General features: G+C 40.6%; 1 pseudogene; it reads left to right on the top strand.

Moving 5' to 3' along the window:
• Positions 1 to 8,327: 8,327 nt before the first annotated feature.
• LOC100613718 (U3 small nucleolar ribonucleoprotein protein MPP10-like) lies at positions 8,328 to 21,296 on the top strand (annotated as a pseudogene).
• The last annotated feature ends 1,043 nt before the right edge of the window (positions 21,297 to 22,339 follow it).

Raw genomic sequence — 22,339 nt, 5'->3', positions numbered from 1 at the left:
CTTTTTTGGAAAAATGTCTCTCTTATTCTCCTACGTTATTGTGAAGACTTTTTTTCTTAAACAAGAAACATGTCTAATATTTGTAAAAACACAAAGCTTTTGGGCCGGGTGCAGTGGCTTATGCGTATAATTCCAGCACTTTAGGAGCCTGAGGCTGGTGGATCATGAGGTCAGGAGATTGAGACCATCCTGACTAAAAAGGTGAAACCACATCTCTACTAAAAATACAAAAAAATTAGCCAGGCGTGGTGGTGGGTGCCTGTAGTCCCAGCTACTTGGGAAGCTGAGGCAGGAGAATGGCGTGAACCCAGGAGGTGGAGCTTGCAGTGAGCTCAGATCGTGCCACTGCACTCGAGCCTGGGCTACAGAGCGAGACTCCTTCTCAAAATAAATAAATAAATAAATAAATAAATAAATAAAACTTCTATTTCTTTCACTTTCTAATATAATTTTAATATCTCTTCCTGGGATTTCACTAAGACACACTTTGGACCTCATTCTGATCTTCCTCTCCCCTCCAAGCCCACCAACTTCTGCCCTATCATCTATCCTCATGTCTCTCTGTGTGACATGCTGACTTACTTTTTGGAGAGAATCGTCTAAATAATTAATTCTTTCTTCTCGTGTCTAATCCATCCATTAGTTTCTTATTTCAACAATTACATTTTTATTTCCTTATTTCATTTTATTCTGAGACTGAGTCTCATTCTGTCACACAGGCTGAATGGCAGTGGTACGAACCTACAGACTCGGCATCCTGGGCTCAAGTGATCCTCCCGCCTCAGCCTCTTGAGTAGCTGGGACTATAGGCAGGTGCCCCATACCCAGCTAATACCATACCCACACAGCAGAGACATAAAAGATTTCCATCCTCAAAGAAGGTTCCATTGAACAGCACTGCTCTAATTCAATAAAAAATACCACTGAGTACAACATAGTAATAGAAAAGATTGAAGAGGCAGTGCTGATACTTAAAAACCTGGTATTTTCAGCCAGGCATGGTGGCTCATGCCTGTAATCCTGGCACTTTGGGAGGCTGAGGTGGGAAGATCGCTTAAGCCCAGGAGTTCTAGACCAGCTGGGGCAACATGGTGAAACCCTGTCTCTACAAAAAATACAAAAAATTAGCTGGGCATGGTGGCATGTGCCTGTAGTCCCAGCTACTTGGGAGGCTGAAGTGGGAGATCACCCGAGCCTGGGAGGTCAAGGCTGCAATGAGGTGAGATGGCACCACCACACTCCAGCCTGGGTGACAGAGTGAGACCCTGTCTCAAAAACAAAAAACAAAAAACAAAACAAAAACACCTGATATTTATTTTTAAGTACACTATTTTCAAACATTCAGAAGTTATTTCATCCTACCTTCATGGTTTCCATTCTATGCCTGGTTTAGAACTGGGATCTGATAAAATAAACGTGTTCAACAGAACCACTTCTCATGGCTGTATAACAGATGATCAATATGTATTTGCTGAGGAAATTATACAATTTTCTTAATTTTTTTTAACAAAAATTGTGGTTTCAAGGGACCAAACTTGAATACTACACCTTCATGTTCTAAGAATCAGGGGACTTATATAAAACCTCAGTTGCCTGATAAGGACTACATCAAAGTGAAAAGCCATGGGAAAGAACTAGAAAGTATACTTTTGACCCTAGTTCTGTAAAGTTTCCTTATGCCACAGGTAATACACATCGCAATTCCTGCCAAATTCTTTCCCTCACCTCTGTTTATGGTCTCGATTCCATAAATAGGAGAAGGGCATTAATTTGCTTTAGTTAGATAGACAGATAGATGGATAGATAGATAGATGGATGGATGGATGGATGGATGGATAGATAGATAGACAGAGATAAAGATAGAGACAAAGATGGAGACAGAGATGGACATAGAGACAGATTTGCAGAAGATAAGTTCTAGGTAAACTAGTGTCAACATTAAAGTGGTATGCCTACATCTAACTATTCTGGAGAGAAAAACATACCTCAAAGAAATTGACTTAAATATATACAGAGAAAAAGTTTAAGCTGAAAGCTACTGCCTTTTTATATGAGACACTTTAGGAAATTACTTGGGGGGCAAGAGAGAAAATGGGTGGACATAGCTCAGAGGTTACACAGTAGCAGATATGTAGGATGAACAAGCCTAGAAATATAATGTACAATGTGAGAAATATAGGTAATAAAATTGTGCTGTATTTGGGATTCACGCTAAATGAGATTTTAAGCTCCTCTTGCCACCAAACAAAAAGAAAACGTGTAACTATCTGAGTTGAAGGATACGTTAATTTGCTTCACTGTAGTAATTTTTTTAACCATCTATATGCATCCCATAAAATCATGTTGTATACCTTAAATACACAGAATACAATTTATTTGACATAAAAAACTACTCCAATATTTTCTGCATTTTTAATATGCTCACCCAAAGAAAGCATTAATTTGCATCTTTGATGTTAAACAGATAGCCTAATCAAGTCACTATCAAGATCAAGACTAAAAGTTACAGCTTTTTTCTTTTGATGCCTTTCAGATATATCTATTTATATATAAAAATATATATACACACACACATACATACACACACACATATATATGTAGTTATGTGTGTGTGTATATATAGTTACAGTTTTGGCCAGGTGCAATGGCTGACACCTGTAATCTCAGCACTTTGGGAGACCAAGGCAGAAGGCTTGCTTGAGGCCAGGAGTTTGAGACCAGCCTGGGCAACGAAGCAAGACCCTATCTCTACAATTTTTTTTTTTAACAAAATTAGCCAGGGATGATGGCATGCACTTGTAGTCCCAGGTACTTGGGAGGCTGAGGCGGAGGATCCCTTGAGCCCAGGAGTTCAAAGCTGCAATGGGCTGTTGCTGTGCCACTGGATCCCAGTCTGAGCAACAGAGCAAGACTTTGTCTCAAAAACAAAATTTATAATTAAAGATAAATAGTTATAGTTTTATGAACCTTGACTGCAACTGAGGGAAAATCCTGTAATTGGCAAAATGAATTCTGCCTGCTTGCAAAACTTCTGACTAATACGGAATGAATAATAGGAAGCCCATATTAGAGGATCCACATCAGTTAAAAAGTTTCCAAATAAGAGTGACTCTGAGTTCTGCAGAGTGAAAAGATTGGGTTCAAACCAAACACTTGCAAGATCTTGAGTAAGATACTTAATCCCTCTGTGACTCACTGTTGTCAAATGTAAGTGAAGATAATTTGTAACTCAAAAAAAATGAAAAAGTTTTCTCTAAGATTGCAAATCCTAAGGATAATTTCATTTTAATATCAGTTATTTAGTCTGGATACACCATAATGCAGACTAATTTTCCCTCTGCTTAAAGACCACACAAAAACATTACCAATAAAATTTACTTGTGTATCAACTTTTACTCCTGAGACTTCATCGTTTGTTTGGTTAAAAAAAAAAAAAAAGCGCACTAGACCGGGCACAGTGGCCCATGTCTGTGATCTCACTTACGGAGGCCAAGGCAGGTGGATGAGTTTGAGAACAACCTGGGCAACATGGAAAAACCCCGTCTCTACAAAAAAATAAAAATAAAAATTAGTCAGGTGTGGTGGCACATAACTGTGGTCCCAGCTACTCCAGAGAGTGAGGTGGGAGGATTGCTTGAGCCCACGCAGAGGTTGCAGTGAACCAGATGGCACCACTGCACTCCAGCCTGGGTGACAGAGCAAGACCCTGTCTCAAAAAAAAAAAAAAAAATCACTATAAAATTGAAATTCACAACAAAATGTGCATACTTAACCTTCTTTTTATTTATTTATTTATTTATTTTTAATATTTTGAGACAACATCCTGCTATGTTGCCTAGGCTGGTCTTGAACTCCTGGGTTCAAGCCATCCTCCAGTCTTGACTTCCCAAAGTACTGGGACTACAGGTGTGAGCCACCAGCCCTGCCAGTCCTGTTACACTATTCTTGGCCCCTCAAGTGACTGTATGAATTTTAGGATCAGCCTCTCGAGTTCCACAAAAAAATTCTATTGGGATTTGTGTAGGAATTTCTTGAATTTATAGATTAATTTGTTGAGAAGTAGTATGTTTATAGCATTGAGTCCTACGATTCATAATATATATGGCATATATTTCAGTTTAGTCAGTTCTTCCTTTAAGTCTCTGGGTAGTTTTTATATTTGTCTTAGTCCCTTCATAGTGCTATAACAAAACACCTGAGACTGGGTAATTTACACAGAGCAGAAGTTTATTTTCTCAGTTCTGGAGGTTGAGAAGAACAAGATCAAGACTCCAGCAGACACAGTGTCTAGTGAGGGCCTGGTCTCTGCTTCCAAGATGGTAGGTTGAATGCTGCTTCCTCTGGAGCAGGCAAATGCTATGTTCTCATGAGGCAGAAGGGACAGATTTACCACCACCCACAAGCCCTTTTATAAGGAAGGCACTAATCTCATGCATGAGGGCTCACCCTTATGTCTTAATCACTTCTTAAAGGCCCCACTTCTTAGTACTATCATCTTGGGAATTAAGTTTTAATACATGAATTTTGGGAGACACATTCAGGCTATGGCAATACTCTTCATGAAAGGCCTTGTGTATACTTTGCTAGATATATTCTCAGGGTTTTGTTGCTATTGTGAATAGAATCTCTTTTTTTTTTTTTTTTGCCACGGAGTCTGGCTCCTTTGCCCAGGCTGGAGTGCAGTGGCGCGATCTCGGCTCACTGCAAGCTCCGCCCCTCCAGGTTTAAGCAGCCTGTTGCCCAGGCTGGAATGCAGTAGCATAGTCATAGTTCAATACAGCCTCAAACTCCTGGGCCCAAATGATTCTCTAAGCTAATATTTTTAATTTTTTAGAGATGGAGTTTCATTCAAGGATCACTAAAGGCCAGTGATCCTCCCGCCTCAGCTTCTGAAATTGCTGCGATTACAGGTGTGATTGAGCCATGGAGCCTGGCCAGACATGGGCTATTGATTCTCGCTGTTACTCTTTTCCCTTTCCTTCTAATCCTTGTATTGGGAAGAAAACAGTATGGAAATTTTATTTCTTCATTTTATTGATACGTAGATCTCTGCTTAGAAGACAATTTTAGTTTTAAATTATAAATGTTTTGTTCATTATTCATAGAAAACTAGATTTGCCATGGGATATTTATAAGTGTTGCACGAATGAAGAGTTTTCTAGTCAAATAAGTTGAAACACATTAGGTTAAACAAACTTGGACAGTTTTGTTTCTGGTCATTTTTAGAGTTCTAAATTATGATTCTACTCAAGAGGATATTGTATGCGGTATTTTCAAACCAACTCATCCTGCGTCAGGTTGTGGTTACGCTTTGGGAGAGGAAGCTATAATCTTTTTTTTTTTTTTTTTTTTTTTTTTTTGAGACGGAGTCTCGCTCTTTCGCCCAGGCCGGAGTGCAGTGGCGCGGTCTGGGCTCACTGCAAGCTCCGCCTCCCGGGTTCACGCCATTCTCCTGCCTCAGCCTCCCGAGTAGCTGGGACTACAGGCGCCCACCACCACGCCCGGCTAATTTTTTGTATTTTTAGTAGAGACGGGGTTTCACCGTGTTAGCCAGGATGGTCTCGATCTCCTGACCTCGTGATCCGCCCGCCTCGGCCTCCCAAAGTGCTGGGATTACAGGCGTGAGCCACCGCGCCCGGCCGGAAGCTATAATCTTATACTGAGACTGTAATGAATGTATTAAAGTAATTTTCGTAGCTTTCTCTTTTTGGAGTTACCTGAGAAATTATGACACCCTTTTCCAAACAGGCCAACCTGCTTTGCAAACACGATTTCCATAATTTTAACAATGGTGAGGCCAGGCACGGTGGCTCATACCTGTAATTCCTTCCAGCACTTTGGGAAGCCTAGGCAGGAGGATCACTTAAGCCAGGAGTTCAATACCAGCCTGGGCAACATGGCAAAAACCCATCTCTACAAAAAATACAAATATTAGCCAGGCGTGGTGGCACACACCTATAGTCTCAGCTACTCAGAGGTTGAGGTGGGAAAATCGCTTCAGCTCAGGAGCTCGAGGCTGCAGTGAACGGTGATCACGCCACTGCGCTCCAGCCTGGGTGACAGAGCAAGACCCTGTCTCAAAAACAAACAAAACAAAACACAAACCAAGGGTGAGAGAGATGTTAGATGTTTTTGTCCTTGTTACAGATGTAAATGCTCAGTTGGAAAGAGGGAAGTGTTTAGAGTGAAAAACTTTCGGTGGAACACACACAAAAATAGGAAGATCAGGTATAACTGTTCCAAAAAAAAGAGTATGGCAGTATAGAAGAAAAGGTCCCCATGAAAATGCAGAAAAACAATTTCACAGCTGGTGCTGGCATTTCAGAGACCTTGAGCTGGGAATCAAAAGATGGGAATTTCAGTCTCGGATGCGCCACTCCTTAGAGGTTTAGTATCTACTAAACCCGGCGGGCTCCACTTGGTGGTGTTTGCTATTTAAAAAAACAAAAACATGTGGCAATGATCTTCCACGTGATTCTGACTTGAGCCCCACCCCTGAGTCTGCAGACTTACCCTTCCATTGCTTTGCCCTTCAAGTTTGCGCCCATTAGCAAAGAGAAATTTTCTCTTTGGGATCACTGCTGTGTTGATCTCAGGAATATTTGGCGTTGAATTTAACATATTTTTCATATGTGTGTGCAATAGGGAGGCTGAGAAAGTTGTCTTTTTTTTAAGGTGTTCATTTTTGGGGTACAGGTAGCAGCCTGCTCTACAATCCACACAGAAGCTGGAAATAGCCTCTAGAGAATTTCCACGTTTAGAGAAGATAAATTTATACATTTGTATCTAATCAACATTTTTTAGCTAACATAGTAGTCTAATTATACTATGTATAATTATACTATGTATAATTATGGGTACTGAAATGACACCTGGCATATGCTGTATGCTGTGTTATATATACATATATATTTACACATATACATATATATTACACATATACATATATATTTACACATATATATTTACACATATACATATATTTACATATTTTACATTTACATTTTACATTTATTTTACATTTACCATTTTACATTTATTTTACATTTTACATTTACATTTACATTTTACATTCTACATTTATTTTACATTTACATATTTTGCATTTACAAATATTTACATATTTTACATTTATATATACATATATTTACATACATATATTTACGTACATATTTTTACATACATATTTACACGTGTATATATTTACATACATTCACATACATATTTACACATATATTTACATACATACATACATATTTACATAATAGTTACATACACATATTACATACATATATTTACACATATACATATATTTACACATATACATATACTATGTATAATTATACTATGTATAATTATGGGTACTGAAATGACACCTGGCATATGCTGTATTTAAAAATGTGAGGTTCAATGAGAACACATGGACACAGGAAGGGAAACAACACATACTGGGGCCTGTCAGGGCGGGTGGGGGAGGAGCATCAGGAAAAATAGCTAATGCGTGCTGGGCTTAACACTGAGGTGATGAGTTGATAGGTGGACCAAACCACCATGGCACACGTTTCCCTACGTAACACTCCTGCACATGTACCCTAGAACTTAAAACAAAATTTTAAAAATAATAAAAAATAAAAATCTGAAATTCAGCACATAAACTGTTGGTTTTATTATTCATATTTTCTTAATTCAGAAATTATTTTCTGAACTATGGTTTATTAGATAATTTTGACGTAACAATTTTTTAAGAGGAAATTTAAGTTTTACTTTTTAATTGGGGCTCTTGGTTCTTTTTAAGAAAGAGAGATAAATCATTTATACATTTAATTAGAAGAGACTGCGCTTGAATTTTTAAAAAGTACTAGAAATCGTAGCCACTATATATGTTATCTTTGAAATGTTTTAGACACTAATGACCTAAACAAGGAGCAAATAAGTTAAACCTCTTGGATTTTAATAAGAGCTAAAATGTACAGTTGTATTTTCTGGTTTTTTAAATTGTTACAGTCTAAATTTATTCTTCCTAATGAAGAAATGTATGTGCCGTCAATATCAGGTTCTTTGTGGGTACTCACAGTTCCCTTTGCCTTTTACGCAGTGAATGTGGGCAACGTGCGTGGAACAGAAATGATGTCGTTTTCTTTCTTTTGAATATCACTATGAATCTAATAATTCAAAGATTCCTAACTTTCTGAATGCCATTATTAATTGGATTCACAATGACTTACCAGGTACAGAGTTGTCCAGTGTGTCTTGGGGTGAACTACTGAGAGTGGTATGAGGGAAGCGATTCTCAGCTAGCGCTGAGTGGGGCCACTTCCAAAGAGGTGATGGGGTAAGAAGCACACACAATGTGGCATTTTCACTGCAAAGGGAGGTTTGTGCTGCCTCTCCTCCTGTGGCAGGTCTGCTCGCAGGGGAGGCTCCAAAGTTTGGCTTTGCTGGGTTTGGCATGTGAGAACTGATGAAATATCTGTATGTAGTATCTTTCAAGGATTTATATCGGTTGGATTTCTGTGTAAATTTGCATATCCCTTTGACTGCTTTACCCCATACAAGCTTTGTATGCTTAACAAAATCTGTAACTTTTCTGTCACTTTCTCATTTAGCATCTGCCTTTCTGGCTTTTTACTTTATCTTTTTATTATTGTTTTTAGTTTAATGAGATTATGGTTAGAGAGAAAGATGGATGCATGATTCCGCTTCTTTGGAATTTGTTGAGATTTTCCTTACGGCTCAGTACATATGTACTTGGGGGGGTGAATTCTGTCACTTTGGAGAGATATGTTTTTTTCCGTACATTAGGTCAAGCTTGTTAATTTTCTAGAGAGATGTAAATCTTCTATGTCTGTGCTGATTGTTTTTTGTCTCTTTTATCAGATACTGAGATATGTATTTAAATTGCCCTCTGAGGGTTGCAATTTTGTCATATTTTGCTTTCATGTATTTTGAGTGCTAGTTATTAGATACATTAACATTTTAGATTACCTTCTCCCTTGGTTTATGAGAATTTTTATCATTATATTGTGACCTTAAAAAATCTCCCATATTGCTTTTTGCCCAAAGCCTATTTTATCTGATAATAATATAGCTTCCAACCCTTCTTTGGTTTAGGTACATATGACGTGTATCTTTTTTCAATCTCTCTCAGTCTTTCTGTGACTTTATGTTTTAGATGTCTTTTCATACTGTTTATTTTCTGTTTTTTGTGGGGTTTTTTGTTTTGTTTTTTTTTTTGATACGGAGTCTTGCTCTGTTGCCCAGGCTGGAGTGTAATGGTGTGATCTCGGCACTGCAACCTCTGCCTCCTGGATTCAAGCGATTCTCCTGCCTCAGCCTCCTGAGTAACTGGGATTACAGATGTTCACCACCATGCCGGCTAATTTTTGTATTCCTAGCAGAGATGGGGTTTCACCATGTTGGTCAGGCTGCTCTCGAACTCCTGACCTTGTGATCCCTCCGCCTGCCTCATCCTCCCGAAGTGCTGGGATTACAGGCATGAGCCACCACGCGTGCCCTAATTCTGTTTTATAGTCATTTTCTCTTAATTATTCAGTCTATTTACATTTATTGTGATTGTTGGCACAGTTTCTTTTATAACTTTCATTGTATTTTGTGCCATTTGTTCCATCTGTTTTTATTTCTTCATGTCTTTTTTGTTTCGTTTTTGCTAATTCCTTTTATATTCATGGTTATTCTGCTCTTGAAATGTATGCTATGTGAATATATTTGTGAGTTGACAATACTTTATTAGCAATTAAATATACTATTTCTCTTTTTTTTAGAACTTGCTCAAATGTTACATAACCTCAATATCCTTAGTATCTAAATTAAACCGACTTTCTGAACAATCATCATTTTAAGGCAGTTACCACGATCTACTAAAAAATAAAAAAAAAATTAGCTGGGTGTGGTGGTGGGCGCCTATAATCCCAGCTACTCAGGAGGCTGAGGCAGGAGAATCCCTTGACCCTGGGAGGCAGAGGCTGCAGTGAGCCGAGATAGCGCCACTGCACTCCAGCCTGGGCGACAGAGAGACTCCGTCTCAAAAAATAATAATAATAATAATAATAATAATAATAATAATAATAAAGTAATTTTAAAAAAGACTGGGTTTAACCATGTTGCCCAGGCCGGTCTGGAACTCCTAGGCTCAAGCGATCCCCCACGCTTGGCCAGTCCAAAGTCCTGGAATCAAAAGCGTGAGCCACCACGCCAGGCCGATCACGCCTGTCATCCCAGCACTTGGGGAGGCGGAGGTGGGTGGATCACCGGAGGTCAGGAATTTGAGACCAGCCTGGCCAACATGATGAAAACCCGTCTCTACTAAAAATACAAAAAAAATTAGCCGGGTGTGGTGGCAGGCGCCTGTAATCCCAGCTACTCAGGAGGCTGAGGCAGGAGAACCACGAAAACCCGGGAGGCAGAATTCGCCGCGAGCGGAGACCACGCCACTGCACTCCAGCCTGGGCAACAAGAGGGAAACTCCGCCTCAAAAAAAAAAAAATAATAATAATAATAAGAGACAGATTTTCACCATGTTGCCCAGGCAGGTCTGGAACTCTTAGGCTCAAGCAATTCCCCACGCTCGGTTGTCCAAAGTCCTGGGATCGAAAGCGTGAGCCACCACGCCAGGCCGATCTATTTCTTTCTGATTAATAAATTGGGCCGGGAGCGGTGGCTCACGCCTGCAGTCCCAGCACCCCGGGAGGCCGTGGCGGGCGGATCACCTGAGGTCGGGAGTTTGAGACCAGCCTGACCAACGTGGAGAGACCTGTCTCTACCAGAAAAAAAAAAAAAAAAAAAAAAAAAAGAGCCGGGCATGGTGGCTCCCGCCTGCAATCCCAACCACTCGGAGGCTGAGGCAGGAGAACCACCCAAACCCAGAGGCAGAGGCCGCGGGGAGCCGACACCGCAGCACTGCACTCCAGCCCTGCAACAAGAGGGAAACTACGCCTCAAAAAAAAAAAAAGAGACAGAGAGAGAGACCGGTTTTCACCATGTTGCCCAGGCTGGTCTAGAACTCCTAGGATCAAGGGATCCGCCACGCTCGGCCCGTCCAAACTCCTGGGATCAAAAGCGTGAGCCACCACGCCAGGCCGATCCTTCCTGTCATCCCAGCACTTTGGGAGGCCGAGGTGGGTTTACCTGAGGTCAGGAGTTCGAGACCAGCCTGGCCAACATGATGAAAACCCATCTCTACTAAAAATACAAAAAATAAAAATAAAAAAAAAATTAGATGGGTGTGCTAGCGGGCGCCTGTAATCTCAGCTACTCAGGCGGCTGAGGCAGGAGAATCGCTTGAACCTGGGAGGCAGAGGTTGCAGTGAGCCGAGACAGCGCACCACTGCACTCCAGCCTGGGTGACAAAGTGAGACTCCGTCTCAAAAGTATATATATATATAAAAATAAAAAATGAAATAAAAATAAATTGGGTGTGTGCGCTGGCTCACGCCTGCAATTCCAGCATCCCCGGAGGCCGAGGTGGGCGGATAACCTGAGGTCTGGAGTTTGAGATCAGCTTGCCCAGCATGGAGAAACCTCGTCTCTACCAAAAACAAATAAAAAAAAATTAGCAGAGCAATGTTGGTCAGGCCTGCAATCCCAGCCACTCCGGAGACTGAGGCAGGAGAACTACTAAAACCCTGGAGGCAGAAGTCGCTGCGAGCGGAGACCCAGCCACTGCACTCCACCCTGGGCAACAAGAGCGAAACTCCGCCTCATAAAAAAAAAAAAAAAAAGAGAGAGAGAGACCGGGTTTCACCATGTTGCCCAGGCAGGTCTGGAACTCCTAGGCTCAAGGGATACCCCGCGCTGGGCCATCCAAAGTACTGGGATCACAAGCGTGAGCCACCACACCAGGACGATCTATTCCTTTCTGATTAATAAATTGGGCCGGGAGCGGTGGCTCAAGCCTGCAATCCTAGCACCTCGGGAGGCCTAGGCGGGTGGATCACCTGAGGTCGGGAGTTTGAGACCAGCCTGACCAACAGGGAGAAACCCCATCTGTACCAAAAAAAAAAAAAAAAAAAAAAAAAAAAAAAAAAATACAAAATTAGCCGGGCTTGGTGGCTTATGCCTGCAATCCCAGCCACTCTGGAGGCTGATGCAGGACAACTACCGAAACCCGGGAGGCGGAAGTCGCGGCAAGCAGAGACCCAGCCACTGCACTCCAGCCTGGGCAACAAGAGCGAAACTCCGTCTCAAAACAACACAAAACAAAAAGACCAGGTTTCACCATGTTGCCCAGGCCTGTCTGGAACTCCAAGGCACAAGCGATCCACCCTACTTGGCCGTCCGAAGTCCTGGGATCACAAGAGTGAGCCACCACGCCAGGCAGATCAAAGAGTTGAGCTGAATAAAGAGTTATCTTTTAGCATTTTGTGGAGCCCGGGTAGATCTGTGCAGGGGGAAGCATATTACAGAAGCGAGAAACAGAGAGTTATTTAATTGAAGCATGCATTATGTTTTTTTTTTTTTTTACGTTTTTAGGAAAAATATGTTTTGTGACTTGCATTTGTTTGTTTAGTGACCTTGCAGTTGCACAGTTAGGGAATTAGCGTTTTGATAATGCCTGGGAAGGGAGCGATAAGGCTCACTAGCCATAGGAAAACAGGTAGTTTTTTTAAAGGACTACAGCTCTTTCTCATTCTCAGGGGGAATTGGGTTTTTTTTACATACAGCTGAGTTTTTGCTTACACATTTTTTCATTTCTTTTAATTCCTGTTCCAATCCCAGCATCCTTGCGGTGCGGTTTCCCAGCGGCTCTCTTGCCTTGCAGCTTGTGTCGGGAGTTGCAGACAGCCATGGCCCATGGGCCTGGCGCTGACGGACCCTGGAGCGGTGTCTGAGGGAGGTGGGCAAAGCCACTGGCTGGCCCGAGTGCATCCTCACGTAAGTGCACAGATCCCGGGCTCGAGTGCGACTGCGGTCGCACGTGGACACGGGTTGCAGACCCCTGGCAAATTGTGGAGCTGGGGGAAGGTAAGGGGAAATGTAGATCACTTTTCCCCACATTTCAGAGGACCTAGGCTATCAAAATTTTAAAAATTGTTAAAACTTTTACAGTATGGATCTCTCAGTTGAATGTTATTGAAATCAACCTAACCTCAGTTATTCACACCTATAAGCTCCCCTCGAGGCTTATTACGGCCCCCATCCCCCTACACACAACTGTGTTGGTTTCTCCTTCCGCCTGTGCTCCTAAAGCACTCAGTGTTTACCTGCCATCATACTTTATTGAAAGCACAAACTTGTCACTTGTCTGTCCACCCCACTAAGCTTCTTGAGAATTAGAACTTTCATGTCTCTTCCCAACACAAACGTTTTGTGTGTATTTTATTGAAGAACTTCAAATATGATCTATAAAATTATGACTCATTTATGTTTCAAACTCCAACCTCTCCCTTGAGTTCCTTGCTCACGAGCAACTACAGACTGAGCTTAGCTGGAATTCGGTAGCGCACAACTGGGATATCCGCACCGTACGGCTTTTAACAATTTTTTAAATTTTGGTCCTCTCAGCATCACAAATTCACTGTGTCCAAAATACAGTAGAATGTTGTTTCTACCCACCTACACTCTGCCATCCGCTGAAGTCCTTTCCCCCTGCTCCACCACTCAAGCCTTGCCTATCGCAGTAAATGGCAGTTCTGTCTCTCCAGTTGCTCACACATAAAACTAGGCTGCTATTTTGATGTCTTCACTTTTCTCTATTCTGTATCTAATTCCTTAGCAATCCTGTCAGTTCTACCTCCAAACTGTACTCAGCATATTCACTGCTCTAACTCCAGCTTGAATCACCATCATCCTTTGCCTGGAATGCTGCATCAACCTTCTAATCACTCTACTTTCCTCCTCCTCCTTCCTCCCTTTCTTCTTCCTTCGTATAAATCATCATTTCATCCTTCTGCTTAAAATCTTCTCACGTTTTCTTATTACACTTAAAATGGCAAACTCTTACCCTTGAGCCCTGCAGAATTTGGCTCCCATCAGTCTCTCCAACTTCACCTTCTGCCTCCTTCACGCTATAGCCATGCTCACTTTTTTATTCCTCAGGCTTACCAAGCTCAATTGCATCTTAGAGAATTTGTTCTTGCTGTTTCTTCCGCCTGGAATACATGTTTCCCAATCTTTATAAGACTATACTTGTCTGTAAGTTTCATCTGAGATGTCACATCTAGGAGAGGTTTTCCTTGACCACTGTAGCCAAAGCAAATGTTGATCATTGAGTGAATAAGGGAATGAATGAATGGAGTGGTATATAATGTAGCAGAGTAGATAATTTAAGGCTAATTCACTATATATCTCCAAGCAAATAGATTTGTAATGCTTTTCCTGCCAACAATCTATACAGCTGATTCACAAATACTTGGTTGACAGGTTTTATATATCATTGTGGCTCATCAGCTTATATATTGTTGGGGCCAGAATCTATACTTACACTTTATTCAAATTTGATTTTACAGAAGAGTTGAGGTTTTTATTTTTCTTTTAATTAAGAGGGCTGTGAAATTATTATCTATAATTCTAAGTCTCATTTAATTCCTCCCAATAGGTTTCAAGATGGATTGGAACCAAAGTTCACTTCTTTAACGAAAGTGCTTTATGACTTTAATAAAACAGTAGAGAATGGTAGAATCCATGGCAGCTCTTTACAAAAACTTGTGATAGAAAGTTTTGATGATGAGCAGACTTTGCAACAACTGGAACTGCAAAATGAAGCAATTTTACAGTGCTTCCAGAATGCGGTTAGTGAAAGAAAGATGAAGATATCAGTCTTCTCCCAGAGAGTGAAGAACAGGAGCATGAAGAGGCTGGTTCAGAGACAGAGGCTGATGGCCAGGAGGACCTAGAAGATTTAGAGGAGGAGCAGGACGTGTCAGATATGGGTGGTGACAATCCTGAAATGGGTGAGAGAGCTAAACTCAAGCAAATTCAGGGCCAGGCACGGTGGCTCACACCTGTAATCCCAGCACTTTGGGAGGCCGAGGTGGGCAGATCACGAGGTCAGGAGATTGAGACCATCCTGGGTAACATGGTGAAACCCCATCTCTACTAAAAATACAAAAAAAAATTTAGCCAGGCGTGGTGGTGGGCACCTGTAGTCCCAGCTAATTGGGAGGCTGAGGCAGGAGAATGGCATGAACCTGGGAGGCGGAGCTTGCAGTGAGCCGAGATCACGCCACTGCACTCCAGCCTGGGTGACAGAGCAAGACTCCCTCTCAAAAAACAAAACAAAACAAAACAAAAGACTCAAGCAAATTCAATCTGAGGAAAAGCCCAGTTCTCAGTGATGAGGATTCTGACCTTGACTTTGATATCAACAAATTGGAACAGCAGAGCAAGGTGCAAAGCAAAGGACATGGAAAACCGAGAGAAAAGTCCATAGTAGACGAGAAATTCTTCCAACTCTGAAATGGAGGCCAATTTAGAAAACAGAGAAAAAGAAGAGGAACGAAAAGATAATGATGATGAGGTGGCAGATACTGATTTTTTTGAAGATATTGATTCTGATGAAGATCAAGGGGGACTGTTTGGAAGTAAAAAACTTCAGGTAAAGTTTTGAGCGAGGAGAGAGCACTTTCCTCCTCCTCAAATTAGCTTTTGTTCTGTTTTTGTAGGACAGATGTAATTGTAGTTAGAAGATTTGGATCTAAGAAATATTGTGCTCTATCTTATCAGTTATAAATGAATCTGTACTTCCATTCAGTTTCTGTTCCGGTTGTTCTTATAAGAGTTTTATGGTAATGTTTTTAGTTGCCAATTTCACCTAATAACTATTTTTGGTTTCTGGTGTTATTAAGTTAGAAAGTAACGTAGACATACAGTATACACAAATATATATGCATGTGTTAATGATGTATTTTTCTATTCCTAGTTAATAGTTTTAAAAATCTTTTTATTTCAGTCAGATAAAAGTTCCAGAAATGTGAAGTACAAAGATTTTTTTGATCCAGTTGAAAGTGATGAAGACATAGCAAGAGATCATGATGATGATCTGGTTCAAACAAGATGATGAAATTGCTGAAGAAGCAGCAGAAGAACTAAGCATTTCTGAAATGCGAGTATTTTGAACCATCTTTTACGTTGTGAGCTGGAATTGTCCAATCATGCATTGGTACTTGTGGTTTTCACATATGTTTGTTTTAAGAAGTCAGATTCTCTCCTGTCAGATATTCTCAAGATAGCCAGAGGAAAGTCTGGATTTAAAGGGACTTTACGGATCATTTAATGAAGAAAAATACTACTGGCAGTAGCAATCAAACATTTCTTACCAGGAACTTTGATTTGGTTTTGTGCCCAAAATATCCTGTTATTGTTCTGAGATAGGAGGTTTGTATTATAGATTGATGAATAATTTATTTTCTCTATATTGGACACTTTTTGTTCGTTTCTTACATAGCATTTCATTTAAATGATACCTTCTCTTCCTTAATACCTGAATGATTTTGGAAGTTCTGAGTATTTGGTGGCATTAGGCATATAAAAGAAGAACTTTATTAAGGGAAAATATGTTTCCTTTTGTTTTTCTAATGGAAAGCAGTATATTTCTTTTTATAAGAGTTTTGGTAGTGTAGGGATGAAGATGATGACCTGGAAGAAAGTGAAGACAGTAAACAATGTAAAGAAAGCTTGAGAAGAATGACCTTTGCTTTGCCGGATGATGAGGCAACTGAAGATGCAGGTGTTTTAAATGTAAAGAAAAATTCTGATGAAGTTAAATCCTCTTTTGAAAAAAGACAGGAAAAGATAGTTAGGAATTTAAGGAATTTTTAATATGCTTGACATGATTGTGGAACTCACAGACTACTAACAAATCTTCCCTATTTTTCTTTTCTTTTTTTTTTTTTTTTTTTTTTTTGAGATGGAGTCTTGCTCTGCCACCCAGGCTGGAGTGCAATGGTGCAATCTCAGCTCACTGCAGCCTCCGCCTCCTGGGTTCAAGTGATTCTCCCTCAGCCTCTTGAGTAGCTGAGATTAGAGGTGCATTCCACCATGCCTGGCTAATTTTTGTATTTTTAGAAGATGCGGGGTTTCACCGTGTTGGCCAGGCTGGTCTCAAACTCCTGACCTCAGGTGATCCTCCTGCTTTGGCCTCCCAAAGTGCTGAGGATACAGGTGTGAGCCACTGTGCCCCAGCCTTCCCTGTTTTTCTTGTGGTAACTATTAACCATCCTTTGAAAACAAATATGTTGGCCAGGTGTGGTGGCTTACGCCTGTAATCCTAGCATTTTGGTAGTCTGAAGCAGGAGGATTGCTTGAGCTCAGGAGTTCAAGACCAGCTTGGGCAACACAGTGAGACCTTGTCTCTACAAAAAATACAAAAATTAGTGGGACACGGTGGTGTATGCCTGTAGTCCAGCTACTCAGGTGGCTGAGGCGGGAGGATCACTTGAGCCCAGGAGGTCGATGCTGCAGTGAGCTCTGATCACATCACTCTCTCCAGCCTGGGCGGTGGAGCAAGATCCTGCCTTCAAACAAACAAACAAACAAACAAACAAACAAACAGAAAACCGAAAATCTTGCTGCTACTCTCTAAAGCAAAAGCACAGTATATAGAGATGCCACATGGAAAGCATGTGATTTGCAAAAATCAGTGCCTGCATTACCCAGCCTATAGCTTTCAACGTGGGGCCTGTGTGTAAAATGGTTGTTTCTTTTCTGTCTCCCTTATGTCTTTATATGCATAGCATGTCTCTCCTGACAAAGCTGTCCCGACAGCCTCTTCTTGTAACTGTTTTGACTGCTCCGGAGGATGCCGCCTACGTCTTTAAGGTGCTTCACGGATTTTGGTGAGTGCCAAATAGCCATAATTTTAATTAATACCATGACAAAGATATCTTCCAAAGTATGTCATGATTTCAGACAAGTGAAATTTCATTTAATTTTAGTAGATGTAGTCTGGCTCCAATAATTGGGCTATATTATTTATCCAATCTTCAAATTTTATTATAATAAAAACGAGAATCGTGCTAGGCACAGCAGCTCACACTTGTAATTCCAGCACTTTGGGAGGCTGAGGAGGGAGGATTGCTTGAGCCCAGGAGTTCGAGACCAGTCTGGGCAACATAGTGAAACCCCGTCTCCACTAAAAATGTAAAAAAAATAGCTGGGTGTGGTAGCGTGAGCCTATAGTCTCTGCCACTCGAGAGGCTGATTGGGCATGATCGCTTGAGTCCAGGAGTTCAAGGCTGCAGTGAGCTATGACTGGACTATGGCACTCCAGCCTGGGCAACAGAGCTGGAGAATAAGCAAATAAACGATACCAAGAATATCAAAAGAATTATTTTTAAAATCTGTGAATCTAAGTTAAATTCATCATTGTCAGATTGTCCCTGGAAGATAAATTCTAAAGGAGAAAAAAAAAACATAAAGTATCAATGAGTTAGTGTCCTCCCATCCTACTCCTCCCACCCTCCCCCCACAAAAAAGAAAGAAAGGTTTGGTTTTGCTATGAAATTATATCAGACCTTCAAGTGAAGTTTTCAGTAAATCACAAATAATTTATTGCAATTTCCACATATAAAGAATAAAGTAGAACTTTCAAACTTTTTTCTTTTGAAACTGTTAGAACATGAAAACCCAAACCTGACAAAGGTACCTGACAAATGTAGCATTAAAACACACACACTCTCTCGTTCATGACTAGTGATGCAAACATAGCACAGTGGGAAAATTATGCCACACAATCACATGAAGCTCATTCCCTTGAATCACTACTAGAAGATCTGGTATGATTCCTGGTTGCAAGATGTTAAGGAGAAAATACACGGTTCCCTCCATATATGTTAGAAAGAACTTTGATAAAATTCAATATTTATTTCTATTTTTTTTTTTTTACTCCTAGTGGATTATAAATGTATCTATCCAAAAGCTGCCATCATGCATGATGGGTGAAATTCTACAAACATCCCTTTAAGATCAGGAATAAGACAAAATGTCCAGTATTACAGTTACTGCAGTTAATTAACTTTAACAGTTAATAACCACATAAGCCAGCGCAACTACAAAAGATAAAGATAAGAGATTAGGAAAACTGCTGGGAGCAGTGGTTCACACCTGTAATCCCAGCACTTTGGGAGCTGAGGTGCTCCCAGCACTTGAGCTTAGGAGTTTGAGATGAGCCTGGGCAACATAGTGAGACCTCATCTCTGTAAAAAAATACAAAATTATCTGGGTGTGTTACATGTGCCTGTGGTCCCAGCCACTTGGGAGTCTGAGGTGAGAGATTGCTTGAGCCTGGGAGGCGGAGGTTGCAATGAGCTGAGATCGTGCAGCTGTACTCCAGCCTGGGCAACAGAGTGAGACTCTGTCTCAAAAAAAAAAAAAAAAAAAAAAAAGATTAGGGATACTAAAATGAAAACATTAGTGTTTGGAGAGAAAACTGAATGGATAAACTGAATTGATACTAGGAAAATAAGAGAATTCTGTAAGATAGCTGAAAAAGCTGGTATGTTATACACTGAAGTCATAATTGTTGTCTTTTAGAAGTTAGAGATAATAAGAATTTCAGTTTAGAGTCAAAAGGGGCTAATATTCGAATCAAAGAATTACTTAGGTGGACATGGTGGCTCACGCCTGTAATCCCAGCACTTTGGGAGGCCGAGGCAGGCAGATCACGAGGTCAGGAGATCGAGACCATCCTGGCTAACACGGTGAAACCCCATCTCTACTAAACATACAAAAAGTTAGCCAGGCGTGGTGGCAGGTGCCTATAGTCCCAGCTACTCGGGAGGCTGAGGCAGGAGAATGCCATGAACCCGGGAGGTGGAGCTTGCAGTGAGCCTAGATCACGCCACTGCAGTCCAGCTGGGTGGCAGAGTGAGAGACTGCATCTCAGAAACAAAAACAACAATTACTTAACTTTAGGATGCTCCAATAATCAAAATTGATAGTGGCTTGTGAACAGATAGATTACCTGAATAGAATAGAGCCCAGAAATAAACCCAAATGCTTCTGGGGGAGTTTAGTGCATTATAAACATGACATTTTAAATCAATGAGGAAAAGAAATCATTTGCAGCTCACCCCACCATACACAGCAGGAATAGGAAGTCATTGGCAGAATAAAAAGATGGTAAGAACAGAACAGAATTGTAGAACAGTACATTTCTTGCTTCCCCACTTTTCAAAGTATTTTTTGCTTTTTCACAAATGTAAGTGTAATTTTATTTTCTAAATGTATACTAATTCTTTTCTTCTCTTTCTTAGATGAATGACAAAAATTACATCTTTAGAAAAAGAGTTGTTAGAAAAAAGCCTTGGCTGCATTTGGGGGAAGTGACAGCACAGAAGAGACCGGAGAAGAGCCTCCTGGAGGAGAGCCTGCACTTTGACCATGCTGTCCGGATGGGTGCGGTGCTCTTTTCTGCAAAGTGTCCACTTCTCTGCATTTTCTATGGTCCCATTTCATAGAAAGATTTGGGGTGATGTTTCTTTCCCTCAACTTTTATTTTGAAAACTTGCAAACACAGAAAAGTTGATAAAATCATACAGTGAACATCTGTATGCTATTCAACTGGATTCACTAGTTAATGTTTTGTCACACTTGTTTTCTGTCTTCTGCGTATGGAAGATTGTATATGTGCCCTTTTTCCCCCTGAATCATTTCAAAGTAAGTTGGCAGTATCAGAGCATTTCACTGTTAAGTACTTTCGCAGATATCTTCTAGGAACCAGGACTTCTCCTATATAATCACAATACCATTAATCCACCCCAAAAATTTAACATCAATACACTAATGATACCTACTGTATAGATTATAATCAGCTTCCTTGCAGCAATCTGTTTAGAAGGCTTGCATCCTGTCACTGTCCACTGATTAAATTTTGAACACTAACTTGAAACCCTGGTCATCTCATTGCCTTCTTTCTTATACCCATTAAGTCAAAAGGAGCTCTCATTTTATTTCAACAGAAAAGAGAATGGAAAAGAGGGGAAGAGTCCCTAGTACCTTGGATAAAGTATGAGCACTTACTACCATATGTATTCTAGTTCTGTAGTTTTCAAACTTCAGGGAGCATCTCAAGGCTTATTAAAGCACAGATAGCTGTCCTTCCCCACTTTCTGATTCAGGAGGTGTGGGGCTGGCCCAGGAATTTGCATGTCTAACAAGTTCCCACGTGTTTCTGATGCTGAGGGTCTAAGGACTACAATGCATGAATCCGTGGTTTAGTGGATATCCACCTAATGAATACATGTTGTATTTCCTTTAGCACCCGTGATTACAGGGGAAACACCTTTCAACTGGAAGGTATCATTAAACAGAGGATAAGAGATCAGGTCAGTAAGAATTAAATTTCACTTAATTGAAATGTCACTCAAATGTTTAGAAATAATATGACAGGCCAGGCACAGTGGCTCACGCCTGTAATCCCAGCACTTTGGGAGGCCAAGGCAGACGGATCACTTGAGGTCAGGAGTTCGAGACCAGCCTGTCCAAGATGGTAAAACTTCCTCTCTACTAAAAATACAAAAATTAGCTGGGCATGGTGGTGCATGCCTATAGTCCCAGGTACTCGGGAGGCTGAGGCAGGGGAATCGCTTGATCTCGGGATATGGAGGTTGCAGTGAGCTGAGATGCGCCACTGCACTCTAGGCTGGGAAACAGAGCAAGACTCCATCTCAACATAAATAAATAAATAAATAAATAAATAAGATAAAAATAAAAATAAAGGGAAGATGGGGCAGCTTTGTGTACTGCATGTCCTGAAAATGGGCTGATTTCTCTCAAGAGGCAGGGATTTAAGCTCTGTAGCCTATGTGGGATACATACAGGAGAAAAAAGAAGAAAAAGAAAAGAAACGTAAATATAAATAAATGAAAATAACACTTTTCCATGATTATAAAGGAAATCACATTGTTTTTGTAATAATTTGGATGACAAAATGTAAAGAAAAATCTTTAATTTTGCCACTCAAAACATTCCGGTTTGTTGCTTTTCACACTTTTTATGCTGTAAACATTTTAAAAAGTAGAATCACAATACCTGGTCTTTTGTCACTTACTATATTTTAAGCATGTTTCTATGGGAGAAATATATCCTGGCATCATCACTTTCAACAGCTGGATGTATGTTAAGTGAATCATTGCCACCCCAGAGGTGGATTTCCTTCTATATATATTTTAATGGACTCGAGTGAGGATTTTTGCACTGAATTCATAGAAGTAGAATTTCTAGAAGAAAATAATATAAAACAGTTTTAGGATTTTTAAAAGAAATGTTCAAATCATCCTATAGGAAAATTGGTTGAGTTTATGCTCCCACCAACAGGGACAGAGCTCCAGGTTCCCCCTGCCATTTGTCGTCTTCTCTGGTCTTTAAGCAGAAAATCTCATTG

This window comes from Pan troglodytes, chromosome 16 (genome assembly GCF_028858775.2).
Source record: "Pan troglodytes isolate AG18354 chromosome 16, NHGRI_mPanTro3-v2.0_pri, whole genome shotgun sequence".
In the NCBI taxonomy this organism is placed as follows: Eukaryota; Metazoa; Chordata; class Mammalia; order Primates; family Hominidae; genus Pan; species Pan troglodytes.
Note: the sequence above shows the minus strand (reverse complement) of the source record. Positions and strands in the feature narration are given on the sequence as shown.